Here is a 19,346-nt window from a genome sequence, read left to right on the forward strand (position 1 = left end):
TCTTTTTAACTTGTCTTTCTACAGAAGCAAGTCTTAAGCATTTCTGTCTGCCAGTCTGTGTACGTGTATGTATCTGACCAGACACGTTTTAAGGAAGATTTGCAGTCGGCTGGCAGTTTTAATGCTCGTAAGATTCCTAAAAAAGTTAATGAAAATAGACTTCTGTGAGAGGGGATAACTTTTTGTGTCAACCTAAGGGAAAAATTTCGGAGGCAGCGAAATCCATGTCGAACAGGAGGATCTGCCCAGGAGGAGAAGCGCAGCGATGCCCCAGTGGCACGAAGAGCGTCAGTCCCAGCTCCTGTCCATGGTGAAGCACTGGGAGATCTGACCATAGCACACGAATCCCTGAGAAGCCAAGATTCACTGATGCCACTTTTCTTGTATGTACTAATGCAGAGTAAGACAGCAGTAAGGTGGTAAGCTCCTGAATTTTTTGTCCTGTTGAGGAAGCAGAGAGGTGAATAGCTTGAGGGGTGACGTGGCAGCTGCAAAACAGGCAGAAAAAAGGCCCAGGAGCAGATCTGATGCAAGTACCTTGATCAATGTTTGCTTGCAAAAGAAGATTTATATTCCTTGTTTATATCAAGAACCTGAAGTGAAATACTGACCACTTTGAGGCTGGTGACAGATCTCCCATAACCAGGATTTCATTCTGGTTCCTTTCTGTAGACTCATCTGTGATTTGTGTCACGTTAATAGCAAGGGGAAGTTAAAATGCTCTGAATCAGGAAAAATATTTTACAGAACTAGGTAATCTGAGAAACATCTTTCATCTGTTAAGGTTTGAGCTTCTCCCAGTAATAACAAGAACTTGATCAAGCATGAACACTCCCTAGCTATCTATAGATTTGTACTACACAACCTTAGAAATGTCATTGGCACACTTCACAGTATAATCAATACATTCTTTTTAACCTTTGCGCAAGAAGGTTGGGATACAGACTAAGATTGATAAAAAGACTCTCCTGCAGTGTGAAGGGTGCAAAATTAGAGAAAAAGCAGAACTATGAGATTTTGTTAGTGTAACACACTAACTGAAACATGCCGTGTTCATTCCCAGAGGCTGCGAGTTTGAGCATGAGTTTAAGTCCAACCCAAATTTCCAGAGTGAATAATAGGGATGCCCTCTCTCCTCTGGTCCCAAATCCATTTTTCTTCTTGGAGGTATCAGTGTCTTGCCACTCTCCTCTACTTTGTCTTGCTTTCTGTGCTCTCCATCAGCATTCTGAAGATCTGAAGAGCTTCCTTTATTGTTTTTAGTAGTTTCAATATCTGGGGGAGGACTCTTACTCCTGTCCCTCCCTCCAGCATAACGGAAAATGCCTGTGATGGTATATCTGGCACTAGAAGTTCTACTGTAGCTATTCTACTGAGGCAAGAGCAGGAAGCACTGCAGAGTTTATGGAGCTTTTACCTAGCGAATTCCCAAAGGTTTTTCAGCAGCTGACCAACAGGAAAAAGAAACATTATAATCTCTACAACATGATGTTTTTTATGAATCTGAGAACAGCTGAAGTGCTTAGCAAGTATTTTTCTTCTCCTGCTGTCTTATTAGAGGGCAGGGATTTCTTGACTGTTGACCCTGTCCCCCATCAAAAAAAAAATCTGCTGCGCCAAAGGAAATGTGCAAGTGACTGTGATGGGACCTTGTAATGACATTACAGGATTGTGTCTTGAATATTGGCATTGTATACTTACAGCACATACTGAGCGAGCCCAAAAAGGAGACTGATCCTGTCCAACTATAAAGACAGGGTCTCATCCCTATTAACGCTTTTAAGTACTTCTCAGTGTATTTCTTATATCGTCAGAAACAGATTTCTCAACATCTTGGTCATCTTATCCTGCAGTTTCACCCTCTGGAAATGTTCACTGCTCTATCGTCTTTTTCTTTTTATTGTTATTTTTTCTGTCTCAGGTTCCCATATCACATGTCCCAGGAGGAAATATAAGATTTGGAAACAGACACTAACAAGATAAAAACTGGACATTTTTTTGAATGAGGACTGAAACAAGTGTGCTATTGCTTGGCACTAAAATAACTCCTTTTCAAAAGCAAACCAACCCTGGCTACAGTTAATATTGTATTGTCATAAACTCTTTGATGCAATTAATAGTAGGTCACATTTGTAGATGTATAGGAAATATAAAATGTCTATTTTGGTCATTTGTGTACAAGCTAATCTCCACAATGCAGTGGACAATTGTTTCCAGGGAAACTTCCTGTAAAGTAGAGAGCCATTTGAAGGAAGTAGAGGAGGACTGAAGTGAACAAACTGGAACCCTTGAAATCTTGCCTTTGGCCTGCTGACCAATGTCTGGTAGAAACAAGAGGCAACAAAAACTGAACCGAACCCCATTCTCCTGTTTCTTTGTGGTTTGTTATTGTACTCACTGTTTTTAACTTTTTTTTTTTTTAAGTTAAAAATGAGATTGTAAGATGTTTCTTGCTATGTTGAAAGGAAGTGGTATAGTTTGTGCTCTTTGTCTTTTGCATGAATTAATTTTCAAGGTGGTCTGTAGCCTAATGAAATAAGCTTTTTATTGCTTATTATTTGCTCTTTGCAGTTTCCGTTACGTTACAGTTTGTAAATGAAGGAAGGACGAGAGGCAAGGGGAGCTGCCTGCAAATCAGAACCGCAGGAGAAAATATTTTAAATCATGAATGATTCAGTAGCAACTCACTTGGTTATTAATGTGCCATGAAGTACCAGAAAAATATTTGGCAACTGTGAGGAAAGCAATAGAAGCTAGAAAACAATTTTTGGGTTGAGACATTGTTCACAAGAGCAAAACAAATAACTCATCAAAATTTCAAATTACACTTGCAGAGACCAAAATAATGAAGTGCTTTGAAAAAATGCAGGTCAGTGCCTACAGAAGTACCGATATGTGCATGCAATTTTCTTGTTTTAAGAGTTTAAAAGAGATCTGCATGTTTCTATATTGAAATGTTATTTATATATTGATTTATAAATGATACAGATGGCTTTTATTGTGATAGATGAGTGTTTTGTTATAACTATGTTTAATGTTATTACATTATTAGGTAACCAAACTTCATGGAGTATGTGTGTGAGTGTCCTTGTGCATGTATGCATACAAATGTATGTATCTGTGTATGTGTGTATGTGTATGCTAACATGTATATAGTGTTGATGGGCAATTCATCAATGCATATAATTTAATTTTTTAAAAAATCAAAGTAATTGCTCATGTGTCAGCTACAAGACAAAAAACAAAATAGGGAATATCTTCAATTGTTCTTGAAAATGAGTCTTTGAAAGTCTCTTCGTAAGTTTTTGGTAGTCAGAGTGCTCCGAGACAGGATATGTTCATAAAATTTGCCGTCATTATAAAACATTATAATTAGTCATGAGAAGGAATTAAAGTAGAAGCAAAAGTCTTTGATACATGTTGAAAGTAAACAAGGAAGGTTAGGAAATGTACTGTTAATCCAGGAAAGAAACAAATATATTCAACTACAAATCCTGCATTTGAATGAGATAATGCTATAAGGAGATCTCTTTCACCCACTGTTTCCTTTTATATATATATACACCTTGTATAAATGCATATATGTGCCTATATGTGTGAATACATATATACATGTGTATGTAATCTAGCTTGCAATGTGAGACAGTTGAATACAGGAAGGATACAGGGCCATTTATGTTTTCATCCTGGCATCTTATACAATTTGCTGTTTCTTTTTCCATTGCACAGTGTTTTGAACATCAGGTAAAATTTCAGAAGAAATTAATGGAAGAGCTGCTTGTGACTAAAATGGAATCAGTATTTCACCTCCGCATGACACGGTTTGCTTCCTTCCAGCTAGCATTAAATAGCAAGCAACAAATAAAGACACATTGCAGTGGAACCAACCACAATTGTTTCTTCAGTCTATGCACTTGACAAATACCCCAAAAGAAGATGTATAAGGATTCTCTTATACTAAATTTAGTATAGGAAATCTTTAATAACTGGAACTGACTATAATTTCCTCCTTTAGACTGTTCAGTTTCGATGTTTCATAAATCCTTGTATTGATTAGCTTTACATGGAACATTGTACAGCCCTAAACACAAGAAATTAAACTGAGTGACAGGTGAATTTTAGCGCAGTCCTTCCAGCCAACACAGCAAAACAACAAAGCAAAAAATGAAACACAGAAAGTATAAATCAAAATATATACAAAGGAATATTAATGCCAGTAAATTAGTCAACTGTTACAGTTCTGATTTTTTTCTTGCTGAGTTTCCAGAACAAACAGCCTAATGGAAGCAAAACGCGCTTTATACATACTGGTGGCACTTATTAACACTTGATTATAAGAAGTTAATGCATATAATACGATGTGCAAATAAAATTCGGTAGTAGAGAACATGAAAGAATGAAAAGTAAACTAAGAAAGCTACTTAACTGACATCTGAGAGAGATAATTTCTGTGTGAATCCTCTCTCTGGTGAAAAAGATGGAATGGAATGGAATAGAATAGAATAGAATAGAATAGAATAGAATAGAATAGAATAGAATAGAGTAGGGCTGGTTCTTCTTAGTATGAAAGCTTCTGTTGGCTAATTGGCAGTGAAAATGGCTATAGAGTAGGTCTAAATACGTTTAAAGAACACAACAAGATCAAATGGCCTTCTTTTTTTTTTGTGATAGACCATTCTAGCAGCTCAGTTTCTCAGTCAAAATTAGTGCTATATTAATTGGGAAAAGGACAAAGTTTAGATAACTGTATCTAATTTTTTACCAGTTCACAGGTAGAAGGGAGTCAACCTAAGCGATGAGAAAAGTTAGAGAAGCCTCCGTCCCTCTTGCATTGTCTAATCCAGCAATTCATGTAGCCAAGGAATTGAACAGATTTTTCCTCAGTTTGATATTATGTTATATTTTTTCAACAAACTAGAGTGTGCCACAACGTCCTGATGGTAACTGCCTACTGAAATGCTGTTCTGTTTCTGTCTTTGCTGTTTCAGGGCTTGAATGTGCAATGTGGTTAAAAACTGACTCAAAGTTTTGGCTTTGGGGAGATTAAATTCGTTTTTGGCACAGAGCAGTTCTATGCTGAATAAGGAAAGAAAGGATAAGAAAGTATTTCAAGCTTTAAAAAGAATTTTTGTTGTTGAAAATTTTGAACTTGGCAAAAGGAGAAAACTTTGAAGATTTTGATCAAGAATAACAATGAATGTTGTTTTCAGATTTTTACTACTCTAAGTCTGGCTATCTGCAAAAACCAAAATTAAAAAAAATGTGTTAATATGTCTGGAAAAAAACACATTCAAGTTGTTTCTGATCAGAAGGATTATTCAGAATAATGGGTGTTCTCAACAGGCGAAAAGAAAAGAGATTCTTGTCTCCAAAGAGCCATCAGCCAAAAAAAATAAGTTGTATCTTGAAAGTTTTTAAAAATTTCTTGTACTACGAAAAATAATTACATAACTGAAGCTGCAGAACAATATAGTTGTTTTGAAATTTTGCAGTCTATTTTGCAGTATACAAATGTTTCTAAAGCTAGGGTAAAAATGGATTTGGTTTATATAAGGCTGATTTTTTATCCTTATGGACTTAGTTTAGACACCAGGAAAAAATCTAAATAGTAATACAATTGAAATACTATAAAAAAAGTTGACTTTATGTTTGAGAATATAGATTGTATGTATAGACGACTTTCAATAGATAGTGAATTAAATCTACCTGCTGACTATGTTGGTGTAAGCACATTAATTTTGCTTCTTGTGTGCTGAGGACCCTCATAAGCAGCTCTACAGAAATCTCCACGTAACAGAGAAAAGAGTAGAGGAAAGGTCTGAAAACTTTATTAAGGTAGCAAAGTCAGACAGACAACAGCAAGGTAACATTTAGGACCTGTGTGAGATTCCCCCCCTCGCCCGCCAAAGGCATTAAGATTGCAATATATGCACGCCTAGTTCAAACTGGATCCAAATCAAGCGTGGTGGCAAAAGAGCATTAATGTTAAAGCAGGCAGAGCACCCCGTGCCAAGCTTTTCTCAGCCTTATGTTTCCATGTTGCCTTCAGGAAAAGAGTAACGCTTGGGCAGGCCTAAAGCCTGAGTGTACGAACTGAAAATTTGTGACAATTTGTTTCCCAAAAATTTGTTAAAATTTTGGTTTGGCAGAAAGACTTTAAACTGAATCAGCATTTTCATTGTGGTGCTGTGTTTATTTCCCAGTTCTAGGAAACCTTGAATTGGACTTACTGTGTCATCAAACACTGTCCATCACCTTTCTATCCTATCTGTGTCTTCTGATACAATCTTCAGTGAGATAAAAAGATACTATTATTTTTCCCTGGGATTCCTTCCTCCTCCAGGGTGCAGTGTGGATCATCATCGTGTAACGAGCACCTCGCTATTTAGCTATCTGGCACCTCCTCATTGTTTTTCTTGGCTTTGTGCCTTATTTACCACTCGCTTCAAAACCTCTGCTCTGAAGATAAAACTATTAATTTCCTTGAGGCTTTTTATTTTGCAATCTGAATGCTTCTCAGATATACATTAAATTTGCTTTCATTATATCCTTGGCGTGTGAGTGGTATGATTATTATTCTCATTGTCTAGGCGGAGAAACGGGGTACAGGGAGATGGAGGTCCATTTTTTCCATTAACATTGTGTTCCCAAGTAGCAGTGTTTAGGATCTATGTTTGGGGTTTCCACCCCCGGAGATGTTAGCATTGCGCTGTACAATGCTTTACACAGTCAAAGTACAGCTCCGTAATTGATTTTGGTTGCAGGTGCGACTGCTCCAAAGCTCTGTAAATCAAAACCAAGCTCTAAACTGAGGCACCCAGAAAGCATAAAATTGAGGTGGTATTCCCCAGCTTTACAAATCTCCTTCACCTCCCTCTGGGAGCATTGCTTTTCAGAGCAGTTTGGGTCTCCCCTAAAGGGTCACTTGTCCAAAGTTCAGCTTAAGTGACTTGACCGGCACCTTGGAGGAATCCTGTGGCAGAGGCTTGGATAGAATTAGGTTTCCTGATCGGCATTTTTTGCCATAATCTGTGCTTTACCCTTTCTTTTCCTCCTGTCTCTACTTCAGCCTACACATCTTTGCATCAACCAAAACAGGATGTCTAAGGAGAGCAACCACCTTCATTACTTAACTCTGATTCATCCCTGCTGCAGGTGCATCCCATACCTCCAACGATACCAGGGAAAAAATAACAAGCAATCAGATAATTAAAGACTGTATCATAATGCACGTACAAGGGGGTGTGCATGCGAGCATTGAGGTTATGCAGGCAGCACGGATTCTGGCATTTCTTACCTTTTGAGTGATTCAGTTGGTAACCTTGATAATTAGAGCTGATCAGCACATTTTTTGGAAAATGCTGTTCTGCCGAAAGTGAAAACAGTCTGCGTGGACGTGAGGATTTTAACCAACAGGCTGTTGCTGAACAGACTGCCTGGGCCCTGCTAATTCACTCATCTGGGTACAATGTAGGCTTGGGACTCTAGCAGGGGTCTCAGAGGTCCTGGTTCCACGATTGGCTCCTCAGGCATGTAACAGCACCCCCAAAATTAAGAGATGTAACTAGGAAGGAGGGAGAAGGCACAGTTTTACCAGGTTCTGGAAAGCTTGCATGTACTTGCTTAATTTCCCAAACTATCCTGCTGCTTTTTTGGTGTGTTGCTTGGGCGTATACTGAATCCTGCACCCATTTCAGCCTACGGCAAAAGGCCCCATTGCTTGGTATAGCACTGATGTTAGGAGGGCTGGAAAGTGACCCTTCAGCTGACTTCGTGAGCCGAAGGACTGCCACTGCCTGTGGCCTGGGTCACTAGGGCTCTGGTCTTAGAAGGGGACAAGTCACAGTGGCAGCGATTTTCACAGCGGCAGCGATTTTCACAGCTATATACTTACCAAGAGTAGAGGAGCAATGACATTCAGAAAAACTCATTTGCACTTCAACCTTAGAAGAGGATAGGCTCTTGTGGGCTCAGCCTCTCCTCAACCTCAAGGGCTTTTCCTGTTCCCCTCTCACCATGTTTTGCTCCTCGTCTCTTTTCCCAGCCCCGTAATCCCAGTTTAACTAGTCCTAGTTGCCACTCTCCAAGTGTCTTATTCCTTTCCTAATCCCCTGCCCTCACAAGTCTTCACCTCGTGTCTCCTGGCTTTTCTCAGTCTCCTCTTTCTTTCTTCCTGCACCTTTGTAGAGAGGGATGACACCCATCCCTCCTCCAACTGCGATTCCAGCATCAGTTTCTTTCTCTCTTTGCCCCCATCTTCTGCTATCAACACAATGGTTTGAAATTCCCTGTGTGGTCTGCACTCTAACTGAAGAGGAAGCTTGGGAGAGAGGATCCCAGCCTGGCCCTTGTCCCTCTGTGGACTCCCCCCTTCCCAAAAGTTGCTTCCACAGCCAGTCGGGGTGGAAGTGCTGGCAGTGTGGCATCCTAGCCACTAATCCTAGTGACCCTCTATTTCACGTGTGGTTTCTTTTTTGTTGTTTTTTCAAGATTTATGTCTTGGCAAATTTGGGTTTGTACTCACAGGCGCCGGAAAAGACACATCCTTTTTTACAAAGACTACTGTCCTTGTCTTTAAGAGAAATATAGTCCCAGAGAAGAATTGTCTGTGTTTAGCATATGATTAAACTTAGCGTGAATAATTAAACAAATCCATGCAAGTGAGTAATGAGAGAGCAACCTACAGCTCAGATGAAATACTCCGATGTGTAAAAAATAGAGTCAGGTGGGAGTGTGAGAAAACCCTGTGTTGACTACAAGTAGGAGCAGAGCAAGCTGCTATCATCTGTGGCAGTCAGTTATTCCAAACGAAAACTGAGAAAACTTACCCTTGCTGAAAACCACTGTTCCCAGCACCACCACACATAAATCCTGACATCCTCTCTTTCTCAGAAGCTTTTAAAAAATGTTTTCCGCCAAACTTCCCATAGTAGTAGAGCTATTACCAATGCCAGGCTACTTATAGCTGTAAAAGATTCATGAGGGATTTTTTACGGCAGGCCGTGTGACTCTGAAAAATCCACCCAACTCTTCCGTACTTCGTTATTGAGGGATATGCATTCACTTCACACCAGCCCTAGCACTAATCATAAATAAAGTGCAACTAGCACTGTGAGGAAGTACACAAAGTTACATTTCAAAATGTTATGCATAATAATATCAAAGATAGGATAAGATGAGACAATAAGTGTGCAGAGCTTTAATAAACTTAAAACCCAATTAATGCATATTCATTGACTTACATTCTGAGTTTTTTTGATATTGCATATTAAGTTGCTTTTTTACTCTCATTCTCCTTTTAAAGGTTTCATAGCCATCCCACTTTTTCACATCTGGTATAAGGTTCATCTCCACTGCTAATAAAATAACTAAGTTTTTTTTTTATTTATTGTTTTAAATAGTTTCATGTCATGGATGTCTTCTCAATAAACTGCTTTTATAATGCCTTTTCTGCCTTGGTAATTCCACTGGAAACAACAAGCCATAAGGTTTCTTCACCTCTCCCCCTAATGCTTTGAAATAACTGGGTTTAGTGTAAAGCTTTTCCTTCTGGATCTGGGTGTTTTCTCCATCTCACACTTTGCTTTCCCATCTTCCTAGCTGCCAGCATTTCTAAGCTTCTATATACGTGATAGTTTTATACAACTAAGCTAAACAGCATCGGTGGCCTTCTACCTTCTTATGTTCATCCCTGTCATCGTGTACACCATTCACAGCTTCAAAGGTTTCCCCAGGGGTCCTAGCACAGTAGAAAATCCTGATTATAAGTGACATTTGAGTGGATTTTTAGAATTAGTGTATTAACAATTATACCCAACCTTAGGCTCTTTATTAACAGTATCAAGACTGGAGTCTAGTGCAGAATTCAATGCAGCTGTGTCATCTTTTTCATAAAAGCAATTTCCCGTGTATGCATTGATCTTAACAGTGATCTAAGGATGGGCAGAGAGGTTGGTACAATCTTTTTGCTAAATAAAATGGGGATCTTTGGCTTTTTCTGAAGGGTGAAACACGCTTGGAGCCAGCGAGGCTCGCATCATTTGAGGTAAACACCTTATTTGCCCTACACATTTCCATTTGCAATATTGAGGGCAGCCTAAGAAATATTATGCAGATTCTATCTATGAGGCGTCCTCTGAAATAAGTCTTTGAAAATCACCTAGAAATCAACTTGCTCTCCTAAAAACATTTACAAAATCATCTCTCTATATGCTTATATGATGTGAAGCAGTAGAATGTAATAGTTATAGGACAAACAGCGGTGTCTGAATGATGAATCCCATGGCTTCATCAGTATAGATGTAACTCCATAGGAAATATCATTACCAGTGTTTTTGTGATGCACTAGGACACCTTCAGCTGCTGTGACGTCTCAGCAATTTCCCTTACCGTTCTAACCAAGGTTAAGACTGAAGTCTACCAGGCCATGCGAGTATCTCTGAACCTCAATATTTTGCTGCCAGAAGATTCTTGTTTGCTTGTTTGTATGCCTGCATGCCAATTAGTTACAATCAAGTGAGTGTTTTCATGAACTTGGATTAGAAGCTCTAACTGTGTTCTACACGTAAGATGGACTTTGCTACCTGCTTCTGCCAGTGTTTTATTAGTGCTGCTGCTGTCGTATGTAACAGGGAGCAAATTTAAGAGTAAGGTGCCCACTGAAAATGTCCATGACTACAGATGACAGTTGGGGTGATTTCAGATATTGATTAAACTGTAAAAAAATTAATAACTAGTTTAACATTTTCTTTCTACATAAGAAACACATTTGTTTTTAAGGGCCTGCAGAAGAAAAAATTAGATAAGTCAAGTATCAGGACAAGGTGATTACTTAACATCTGTGACCAAGGAAAAGGCTCAAGGAGAAAAATCATCCAACATCTGCACTGTCGGTAAAATACTTGTAAAAAACACAAGTGAAGTGTGATTAATCACCGTGGATGTATGATTGAGTCAATTGACTGTTACTTTTTCATGATGATTAATCAGCTACAAAAATTATAATTGTCCCACTTGTAGTGGCTGCATGCTGTGCCTGATGACATCATTTGGGCTACAGATACTCAATGAGTGGTTTTCAAAAGAATATGCAGATGAACCAGGAAGGGTGGGTGAGGTTAAAACTACATTTTGAAGATCGTCTCTGGCTTTAGTAACCCAGACTTGAAACCGTTTTATCAGCTCACTGAATGGACAAATGCTCTGTTATCTGATGAATATCATCATCAGATTAAGCTAAAATCAGAGGCATGAATTTTGTCATTTAGCATTATTAAATAATATTTACATTAGGGAAGCATTTAGAGGCAGAGAACAAAATCAAAATTATTTTCATGGCATTAGATAAATGAATGGTAGACCCTCAGCATGCTGTGTGTAGTGCGTCTCAGAAAATAGAGAGCTTCCAAAATGGCAATGAAATGCTTAGATGAATGAATGAAGGTTAAGAAAAAAAGAAAAAAGGACTGAAATTGCTTGATTTAGAGCACGGGTGAATAGCAGGAAATGGTAAGAGTATTGAAGATAACAAATATATAGTGGGGAGAAAAGGAGGTTATCGATTTACTCCTTCTAAGAATCAAAAGCATGGGGTCAATGAAAAAGAAAGAAAATTCAAGTGCAACAAAAGAGACTTAAAAAGTGCCCAAACCAACCCAATTGAATCAATTAATCGCAACTTGGTTTCTGCGACTATGTTTAAACTGTGTGATCTGAGAGCCCATGTCAGGTTGGGAATTGGACAATCTCCATCTCCCCCCATCTCTAGCCAGGACTTGGCTCCCGGGAGAAAGAAACTTGGCCACATCGCCCAAAAGCGAACTGCAGCCTGTCTGGGTCAGCCCTCAACCTGGATAATGATCAGGGAAGTGGGACTGCGCTATGCAATCTAGACATAGCCTTGAGATCGAGAATGTAATACAAATATTACAAGGATCGTGACAGCTCCTGTAATTATAGCAAAACCCCTGCACTTTTTAAAGCATATATGCAGTCATGCTTTAGGGCATAAACCAGCCGCTTACTACGGGTTTAAGAAGCAACTCCCTTCACAGGCAGGTGTTTCTGCAGGTTTTTTTCTGACAAGGTTTCTCGCACCTTCCTCTAAAGCAGCCGGGATTTGGCATCTGTCAGAGACAGGGGACCACGCTAGATGGATCGCTGATCTAATCCAGCGTGGCAGCTCCTATGTTCCTACGAAGAGCGTGCAAGCTTCATAGCAGATATTGGTTTTGCATGTAAGCCTGAAAATGTCATCAGACTGTTGAGTGGGTAAAGTGCAGCATTTTATAAACATACAACCCTCAAGGCTCCTAGGGAAAGATTGTTACTTTGGGATCTTGGATAATCTGAAAGAGATGATGTACTAAGATCTGACACAATAACCCAAATGATGAATTATTCCAGGCAATTTTGCCCCATCAAGCTAAATTCAAATATACTAATGGACTGTGCAAAGGACTGTGCACTGCAAAAACCTCAACCCCTGTTCACTCACTGTTATTTTAAATGTCTTTGTGCCTACAAAGAAATAGTTACTTGCAGAGTACAAGATCCTGCTTTAAACCTAAAGTTCAAAGTCTTATTTAGGAAGAGAGATTTTTTAATGGAAAAATTCTTTAAAATCCTCAGAGATAACATCCTTGGAGGAATATCATCTTTTGCGCTCATTTAAAATAGATTTCAGACTTCTTTCCAGTCTGTTCTGAGTGGGCAATACCTTTCTGAGCCGTACACAAAACCTCACTAATGATCTGTAATGAAGTGCTTCTTTTTGCACAACCAGCATTTTTGCTCTAAAGTTCAAGAAAACAGCACAATTTTGCCAGCACTATTCTCCTTTTAGCACGCTGGCTTTGCTTTTGAACTGTAGCACTAATAGCAAAACCACAAAGTACAGTCTGGTATCTCCTCCTTAGCTTGTCAGTATGTCTTACAACCATGGATCCTAAAGTTCGGTTCTGTTCTATTCCTCAAATGTTAACCTTTATTAAAGCACGTTTTCTAACAGCCACAGAAGGAGGAGATTTTATTTACAGGGTTTTATTTACAGGAGATAGTCTTGGTACCTTAGTGTGTTTAGATAAGAAAGGGAAACATGGGAGCTCTAGTCTCTTGAGTTTTTCCTAGGTACCTACTAATTGTTAATTATTAGAGACTAACTAAGTCACTGAAGTGAGTCGTTTGGCTGGTGTCTCAAATGCTGTCATTTACTACTACACAAATCAGCCTAGTGATAGAGTGTCTTTAAATTAGGTTACAACCATGCAGTTATTGGACAGGGAGTAATTGATAAAACCATTAGTAACACTTGTAGAGATAACAGCTAGCAAAATCATGCAACCATAATTATTCCTAATGGATACATGCTATAAATTGTGGCACGAAAAAAAATCTTGCATTATCTTTCAATCAAATTTGACAGTCCTGGTAGATTACTGCAGACTAAATGTTCATGTATGAAAAAAAAATGACCTATCAGAATATCTTTGCTTTTTTCCCCTTCTCCTTTCCCATCAAATTACGTGGGGGTTTTTTTGTTTTTTTTTTTTTTGGTTGGTTTTTTTTTGTAATTTCTTCCTGCAATGGCTTTCAGGCTAAAGAAAATGTAGTCCTTCTTATTAGTTGCCTTTACCACAGTGTTTTATATTTTCAGTCAGACGCAAGGCACGTCAAGACTTTTTGTAATGTGACAACATGAAAAGAATTACCAGTTTGAATAAATGATTCCAGGTTGCATTACATTTTTCCAACAGCAAAATGTATTCTTTAATAATACATAAAGTTTTATCTGTATTCTGGTGTTAACATTTGTTTCACTGAACAAAGGCTCCTATTCTCAGTGTCCTTCCCCACCCCCTTCCGACTTTTCTCCCATCAAAAAAATCACTGGTTGTTTCAGTGAATTTTTCCGTCTTTCTCTGCGAGTGACAAAGACCAAAACCTGCCTCTGTTGGGTAAAAGATCAGACTTAACAGATCAGATGTATAGCTTGATTATATCTTTTCCCCCTTCCCCATGTGCAAGTTGACACATCTCAATCACACACGTGAAGGGTTTAAAAGGAAATGGGTGAATCAGCAAAAAAAGACAAATCTAATTACATATGGAAAATGATTGTATAATAATGACAACTCCTCATAAGAGAGGTTCGTAAACTACTGGAATTCTGTAGCAGCTTTAAAAATACTTTGCTCCTGTGGCTATTATTGTGAACTTCAATAGTCACAAATAATTGGTACGATAATTCTTTTGTCCCAGGGTACCGCCCATACTTTGATTTTCACATTTGTGTGTATATTATCACTCCTTTAAAAGGAAAAGCAACTCAGGAACATAGTTTAGTTTGGGAGCATTCACAGACTTCAGCTCCCAGGTCTTTGTTTCGGTATCACCCATCGGATGGTTTATCTTTGAGGCTGATGGGAAAAAGTCCACATAAGACAAAACCTGACACAATTAGCATACACTGATGCTCTTTTGGCATCCAAGGGAGAGGGGCTGCCAGTGCTGAACTCCCTCCGTGCCCAGGAGAGGCGATCATTTGAGAAGAAGGCTTGAATTACAGATCTGGCTGCTGATGCTGGTCATGCTGTTGTTTCTCTGCAAGTTAGTGGAGGAACCCATGCTCATGGTGTGTTATTCAGCACCATGTTGCAGGGGGGACTCCATAAAATATAGGAGGGATTTTGTTTCCCGCCTTGCAGTATGCCTAAAGGCCAAAAAAGAGAAAGCTCTGAAAAAACAGTTAGGCAGCGGTTTTCCAGGCTGGCCATACTATATGACTTTCCCCAGCTTGTAAAAACACATACAGTGCTTCCTGCACTGAACCCATCCACTTCCATCTTGTCCCACCTCCTCAGTCCTTGCGGGTAGTTTCTCTCCTCCATCATGTTCCTACACTCCTGGGCACAAAAGTGCAACACTCGCCAAACATCGCACATCACAAATGGTACATTTGCCATCTACTACTTTGTAGAAATGGAGGAACTTCTGGGGTTAACCTTCTGCATTCCTTACTGTGAGAAAACTACTCTGGTCCATTCCCCCCCCCACCCCCCAACCCCGGCCCTGGAAAAGCAGAGACATAAAATGCAGTTAAGCCTAAAACCCACATCTTACTGCAATGCAAGGAGTTGTGGGCACCAGGGGATTTTTATTTTCCTTCTCTTTTACTGTAACACATGGGTCGCAGTGTACCTATCATTTCTGCATTACCCAGATTTAGATTAGCTTCGCAATATTTCTTGGCAACTCCTGAAGTCACACTAAAATGAGTCATCAGCATCCTAACAGCATGCCAAAATGATGCCGTTACTTCTACAAACAAGCACCCCAACTTCTCACTGATTTGCTGCATGCAGATTTAATGAAGATAAGTCAGCATTTACTCAGCAATGATAGCAAGAAGAAGGAGCAAAACATTTGGCCATTTTAGAAATCTCTGGTGTTGCCTCTGCGTGGGAGCAGGGCAAAATTATTTTCCCAATCATGAGAGAGGATTTAGCAATTGTCTCACTCTGCTGCAGGCAGGGCAGAAGCAAGGGTTCTGGCTTTGCTTTCCAGTGTGGGTGCTGCTCTGCGACAGTCAGGTGGTGACACGCCATAGTCTTGCGAAAACCTATTGTGTCCAACTCCCTGTCTTGACAATCTAAATGGATTGGTTTTATGACTGAAGCAAGGACATCCCCTTATCTATTATATGCATCAAATTTCAAGCAGGTAAATGCCGTCCTCTTCTTCAATAACCACATCCACTTGATTTTTCTTTCTGAATGATTTGTTGAATGTGCATACAGACCCATACATAAAATGCTGCTTATTACAATACAAAATTGGAATCCAGCCTGCACTTATGTGCATTTTTATGATACCACCCCAAACTATAAAAATTCCATTCAGAAATCAGGTTAAACATACAAAAATGTTTCAGTAAAAATCACAACTGAGCTTTTAATACTGCTTTTAATGGATTGTTAAATGCTTATAAACCAGCTTTGAGATTACAAATTAATGCAGTGAAAATTAGTTCAGGTGAAACCCTTTGATTTTCTCATTGTCCTCTAAATTAAAAATTAACCACCCTGGCACATACACTATACTAGAGCTGTATGAGCTTTTAATATATCCAGACTCATACAAACCTCATACTTCCCTCGAGAAAGTTGAGTTTCTAAAGATTTAATTCAAGTTCCAAGGTCAAACTGAATAGATCTGAATTTCCCCTTAAAATGGGAGTTTCATTCCAATGAGGACTCGACTTCAATTTACTGCTTCTTCCTAAGTTGTGACAATATGGCACATAACATCACATGCAGATAGCAAATCAAATGCATTGACAGCACAATGCCAAAAAGGGTGCCCAAGAGCACACTGTGAAGGCTAGTTGTAAGATGGGATTCCTTTTTTTTTTTTTAAAAAAAAAAACCCAGTTTTAAAAGACTTTTCCAAATCACACGGTTGCAACTTTTAAACAAATCCTATCCATTTCTTGTGTCTTGCAGAGTGCCACAGGAGAAATGAGAAACAAAATCTCTCACCCATTTTGCAGGCAGCAGAACTATATGACAACAATATTTTCCTTTTTGAACATTTTATTTATTTTTAAAATTTATTTTCATGTAAATATGGCTGTCTCCATATTTAATTGAAATGATGAAGAAAATAACCACACATTTTAGGGGCCAGATTCTGGCCTCCATTCATTCTGCTTTACTGAGCAGCTCCAGATTGAGAAGTGGAGTATTTTGATTTTACGTAGAGAAATTGTGGTGATGGAGCTGCATGACTGGCTCTGTGCTGTGCCTTCCCTGGTTTATGGATTGGGCAGGATGCTGTGAAAAGAAGGCTACCAGACTCGGTTACCAACTGACCCAAGTCTGCCAGGAGCAAACTACTGATATTCAGGACTCTCCTAAATTGCGAAGTGGGTTGGAGGTTCACCGTGGGTGAGTGAAGGCCCCTGAGCCTTTTTGCCCCATCCCAGACTCTCTTCCACCCACAGCACGACTGCATCTCAGGGTTAGGCATATGTGCCTGCATTTTGCAGCGCAGTGCTCTGCAATGGGTCTTATGCTAGGTCTCAGCAAGCTGGTATGTCTATGAAGCGTGGCAAAACTCTGCAAAGAAACCAGCTGAGCTCCAGGAAGCAGTCAAAGTCGTTAGCGAGGCATTCCATCTGCTCTAATGAACCGCATGTCTCAGCTGACGAGGTTGCCGTGCTGCCAGCTCCCGAGCAGCTTCTCTTGGAGCCAGCTCAGGTACCTTTCCAAGGTGCTGTGTTTCAAAACGACTCCTGTTGGGGAAATTCATTGTGCTTTTTGTAGCACACCAGAGAGTTAAGTAAGGATAATTATCCTGTTTGACAGATGAGAAAATGAGGAGCTGGCTGTAACTAAATCAGATCCTTCTTTCATCGAAGTCAGTGGTAAAACTTCCATGATTTGCTATGCACCATCTCATCACAGTCACTTGCCAAAGTCATACAGGAGGTCTGGGGCCAACCTGATGCAAATTTTGCATCACCCAGCTCTTTGTCTTCCCTCCTCATCATTCTATCACAGAAATTCCTTTCCATTGACTATTCCTTAGGTACAAGACCCTGCCAGAGAGTGCTTCCCTGAGAGCTGTAGGGCACCAACACCCTGGATATTTGCTTGCATCAATGTAGTAGGAAGCCACAAGCAAGTACTGTAGAAGCTCCAGACAATGGAGGTTTCACGTTCTAGTCGAAAGACATGTACACACTTCAGGTATGATATCTTTTTTTTTTTCACTAGGGCTGTGAGGAAATAAAAGATAGAAGGATCTGAGGCACACGTTCACGATTACAGCACACCAAAGAAGAAGATTTCACTTGAGTTACCTACTATATATTTTCTCCACAGCCAAGATGCTGTCCTTAGATAATTTCCATGCTCTTTCAGAATCTTTCCTACACTATGGAAATCAAGCAGTCCTCCGCTTGTTGTATATTGAAATGGAAATAGCACTCTGTAATAAGCCCTCTAATTTATTACAGTATTTTTACAAATTATGTTCTGCATAGACTATTTGCTATAAAATTTGAAAATGTGCCTGTAGCAGTACTTTACTGGGGGACTTGTATCTGAATTGGAAATAGCATGGGAAGAATGTGAAGGTGCGTAACTACAAGTCTAAGAACCACAAATTAAAAATCGGTAGGTTTCTATAAAAATAAAGCACATTAAGAAAGGCAATTCCAAATATAGAGGATAAATAGTAATGAATAACATTAAAGTTAAATTTAAAAAATTTTGCTCCATCCACTAAATGGGTATTTACACGATTACAGGAGCTAATGTTATTTAAAAAAAAAATTGCCAAGCTCTGGTCTCAGAAATATAAAACAAGTTTAAAGCCAAATAGAATATAACTAATGCAGCTGACTTTGACAAGAACCTTTAAAAAATGATTCCAAAGACATGGTATCTAGGACTGTTAGCCAGGGCAGCAGAATATATATGTTTAAGAAAGTTAGAGACAACATTCAAGCTGCACAATGTTACCTTTGATATATATTATAGATGTGATATTGCCGTTCTTGAAAAGGTGGCAAGGTTGAAAGTAAAAGTTCTGAGGACAAGCTGAACATCTAAATCTATGAAGTCTAGAAAGAAAAATCACTTAAGAGATGATTTAATTGAAGTATTTAAAATTTTAAATGGAACAGATAATGTCAACACGAGCTGCTATTTTCAGACCAGCGCAAGAAGGTAGGACAAGAGGAACATAAATGGAAATTAAAGGAGAACAAATTCAGAGCAGACATAAGTACTCATCCCTGATGAGAATAATAAAGACGCAAAAAATTGGCATGGCTAGCGAGGATTCAAGTCAAAAGGGCTGGTATCATTCTGATCGGACGTGCAGTGGCTGCTCTGCAGTCAAGTAGTGAGTGATTAAAACCATTATGCTTCTCTCATTAACTTTCCGCCTTTTTAAAATTAAATCCAACTTAAAAATAGTCCTAGAGTTCAAAAGTCTTTCATTGCTCTTATTTATGTGAAGTTAATTTTTGGGGCTTGGCCCTGTGAGGTCCCAAGCTCACCCTAAAGCTACAAGCAACCTTCATGCAGAGAGTGGCATGGAAAATACTCTTTTCATTCAGTTCTTCAAATTCTATCCTGAATCTTTATTAAGCCTTTCCCGGGAAGGAATTTATAACACGTAGGAACAAATCAAACAAAATTATATGTAGAATCATACAATAAATAGCATGTGATTCTTTAGGACAGAGTTTTTTTTTCTCTTGAGTGGCTATAAAAGTGAATACATACCCTACACATTTTTTTTAAAAGCAGATATTAGAGGATTCTCTAAATGAT

This window comes from Larus michahellis, chromosome 3, assembly GCF_964199755.1.
Source record: "Larus michahellis chromosome 3, bLarMic1.1, whole genome shotgun sequence".
Lineage (NCBI taxonomy): Eukaryota > Metazoa > Chordata > Aves > Charadriiformes > Laridae > Larus > Larus michahellis.